The sequence below is a fragment of the Acomys russatus genome, chromosome 5 (assembly GCF_903995435.1).
Source record: "Acomys russatus chromosome 5, mAcoRus1.1, whole genome shotgun sequence".
NCBI lineage: Eukaryota > Metazoa > Chordata > Mammalia > Rodentia > Muridae > Acomys > Acomys russatus.
In genome coordinates this window covers 52,593,268-52,596,977 of record NC_067141.1, presented here as the reverse complement: position 1 = coordinate 52,596,977, position 3,710 = coordinate 52,593,268, and the positions used below count along the sequence as shown (strand labels likewise).

General features: G+C 38.0%; 1 non-coding gene across 1 annotated transcript; it reads right to left on the bottom strand.

Annotated features, from left to right (window-relative positions):
- Positions 1-3,166: 3,166 nt before the first annotated feature.
- LOC127190241 (U6 spliceosomal RNA) lies at positions 3,167-3,273 on the bottom strand. Its single transcript, XR_007830739.1, has one exon. It is a non-coding gene; the product is annotated as a U6 spliceosomal RNA (small nuclear RNA).
- Between the last annotated feature and the right edge of the window lie 437 nt (positions 3,274-3,710).

The window sequence follows — 3,710 nt, the reverse complement described above, 5'->3', positions numbered from 1 at the left end:
TTTCAAAGATGATAATGTTTGCCAACAATCCTCGGGGCACTGCTTTACATTTTCCTGAAACAAAGGGGATTGTTCTGTTCATGTTTCTCTTTTCAGCCGCCTTTCACATACATTAGCTTCTTCTCTTCTGGTATTAAATAGCAAGTATGCCTGCTCCACTACAAGAATTACTCCATTCTCTTTAAAAACCTTAATTTTCTTATAATTTTTTAAAGATTTTTTTTCTATTATTTTATATGTATGAGTGTTTTGTCTGTATGTGTGTCTGTGTTCCACATGCGTGCATGGTACCCAAGATGGGTGCCTTGAATCCAACCCAGCTATTCCACAACAGTGCCCTTAACCACTCAGCCAACTCTCTGGCCCAAAACCCAGTTTCAATTAAGATTTTTGACATCTTCAAAAAAACATCATCTTACCCAGGCTGTGGGAACCACTTTTCCACTTGTTTTGAGACATGCAAGTCATGAGCACCCAAATGTACATAAAAATTACGTAAGTACATAAGAATTTGATTTTGACCAACTCCCAGAAATTATGTACTGACTTGTATCAGCTTTCATGTTCATCAACAACAATTTTGAAACTCTGTGGAGAGGAAAAGTGCTACTGTGGTTCTTATTGATCCAATCAAGTCCTACCACTCTCTGTCAATAGCTTAGCATCGCTCTTCTCTGGCTTTATTTTTTAATTGTTGAATAACTTTTCTGTTACTCCCACCGATAGGTATGTCAAGATTCTAAGTTTCCTACAAAAATCAGTCACAATGCCAACATCTCCTCTCTGAACTGTCTATGATGCACTCCTTCTGTCCTTGGTATGGTCACTTCTCTAATATTCTGTATGACATTGTAGTCATTACTGCATGTGGTTTAACTTCGTTACTATACGTTGATTCCTTTTTAAAAATCACACAAGCTCTTGTTGTGCCATCCTAAAAGGATCTATCACTAAAGATTCTATACTAATTAAACACGTGCTTTAAAAGCTATAGTAAGGGGTTTTAGTAAGGGCTGGAGAGATGGCTCAGGGGTTAAGAGTACCAGTTGTTCTTTCAGAGGACCAGAGTTCAATTCTCAGCACCCACACAGCAACACACAACTGTCTGAACTCCAGTTTCAAGGGATCTGATGCCTTCACAGAAACATGTGCTGGCAAGATGCCAATGAACATAAAATAAAAGTAATTTTTTTTTTAATTAAAAGCTTTAGTAAATAAGTAAGACAATTGGGGCAAAGTTTTTATTGTGTTTGTGCTGCATCTGATATATTACAGCCCACTCCTTACTCTCTAGCTCAAGAATACATATTCTTTGCCTAGAAAATCCTTACTTATTGCAGAAATGTAAGTCTTATGAGAGTAAGGATATCAGAAAACATATATTAATAAGAGGAAAAATATTGATAAATAAAAATATCAACATCTGGAGGGGGAAATACTACTAACACTGCACTCTCAATTTTGATCTAATATATATTTGTATAAATTATTTGAATATATTTTAATAAAATTACATTTATATGTGAGTAGCTTTATAAAAGGTATTGTTCTTGAAAAAGAAAGGGTAACTTACAAAGAATTAAGTCTATTGTATTTTCAAATCAAACCTCAGGAGATATGTGTCTAGACTTCCAGCTGATGCACCAAACCCACTGTACATATATGATAAAGTTTAACTTATGAATGAAGAACTCAGAGAGATTAAGAGAAAGAACCAATAATAGAATATAACTGTCCCAGAATAGTTACGGTACATCAGTGTACTCTAGTAGGAATGTGAGCGTCTCTACTGTTGTGCTTTGGGTCCCTCCCTGGGTGAAATAAGAGTGACCCAAATACAAGTGCTGCTGTTCTTCAACTGCTGATCTAATGAACATGTCAGTTATAAATGACTAATGAGCAGAGAGAGCTTATGGATACTTATGGAGAGTCAAGGATACTTCACAACTGCAGGCACGATGGACTAAGATGATATGAGATTCCATCACAGTGCTCAGAATGGTGTGGAAGTTAAAATTCAGTAATAGTTTACTTCTGAAAACAAGTGTAGTCCAGACTATACTTGGCCATGTAGAACCTACTTAAATCCTTGGCAGAATTCTGTAACAGTGGAACAACAAGAGAAAAGTTACAGGTAAGGTGGACTACTACAATGCTATGAAGTCCATCTTGCTGATTAATCAAGGACTCAGAAACTACTCACGTCAAAGCTTCTGAATCTTTATCACAGACAGACAGTTGTCCTTGCACCTTCTATGCTGTACACACCCTCTGACTGCCTCCCTTCTATTCGTTACTTAGCCAATTAGGTGGTGGTAAGATTTAGCTCGTGTTTGTTGTTGTTTGTCTTGTTGCTCTTTCTTTGTTTCTTTCTTTCCTTTTTTTTTTTCTCATTCTTTTTTTTTATTAATTTATTCTTGTTACATCTCAATGTTTATCCCATCCCTTGTGTCCTCCCATTCCTCCCCCCCTCCCCATTTTCCCATTATTCCCCTCCCCTATGACTGTTCCTGAGGGGGATTACCTCCCCCTGTATATTCTCATAGGGTATCAAGTCTCTTCTTGGCTACATGCTGTCCTTCCTCTGAGTGCCACCAGGTCTCCCCCTCCAGGGGACATGGTCAAATGTGAGGCACCAAAGTACGTGAGAAAGTCATATTACACTCTCCACTCAACTGTGGAGAATATTTTGACCATTGGCTAGATCTGGGAAGGGGTTTAAAGTTTACCTCCTGTATTGTCCTTGGCTGGTGCCTTAGTTTGAGCAGGACCCCTGGGCCCAAATCTGCCTATCATATTGTTCTACTTGTAGATTTCTAGGACCCTCTGTATCCTTTTATTTTGCTGTTCTCCCATGCGTCTCTCATTTAGAGTCCCAATAGGATGCCTTCCCCTCTGTCCCAGTTTCCTGGTAAGTGAAGGCTTTCGTGGGACATGCCCCTTGGGCTAGTATGCAGATATAAGTGAGTATATACCATTTGATTCTTTCTGCTTCTGGGTTAACTCACTCATTATGATCATTTCTAGCTCAATCCATTTATCCACAAATTTCGGGAATTCCTTGTTTTTAATAGCTGAGTAGTATTCCATAGTGTATATGTACCACAGTTTCTTTATCCACTCTTCTACTGAGGGACACTTAGGCTGTTTCCATGTTCTGGCTATTAAAAATATGGAACGCTTCACGAATTTGTGTGTCATCCTTGCGCAGGGGCCATGCTAATCTTCTCTGTATCGTTCCAATTTTAGTATATGTGCTGCTGAAGCGAGCACCTTTCTTTCTTTCTTTTTTTTTTTTTTTTTTTTTTTTTTTTTTTTTTTTTTTTTTTGTACCCAGTGTGTTGCTGTTAAACAGTCATGGTTGCTGGAGGCATCTGTAAACCACCAAAATCTGAAGATGGAAGAAGTGTAAGTATCTGTGAGGACATTGGCAAGTAAAACGTATCTACATGTAGGAAGAGATGCCAGGAAGAAAGTCCATTTACATCGCCACACCCTAGAAAATGGCCAAAGTCAAGTTACTTACATTGTAGCGTAGGAAGTGAGTAAGACCAAACATGGAACTTTGGGTAGACAAGCATCTCCAAAAATTTCCACTAATATAGAAAACAAAGACAGAGAGAGTCAAACAAACTTTGAAAGAGAAATTGAAGACGGGGGGAAGATAAAAGCAGAAAAAATTGTTGCTTTTAGTTTAATGGTAAGCCTGA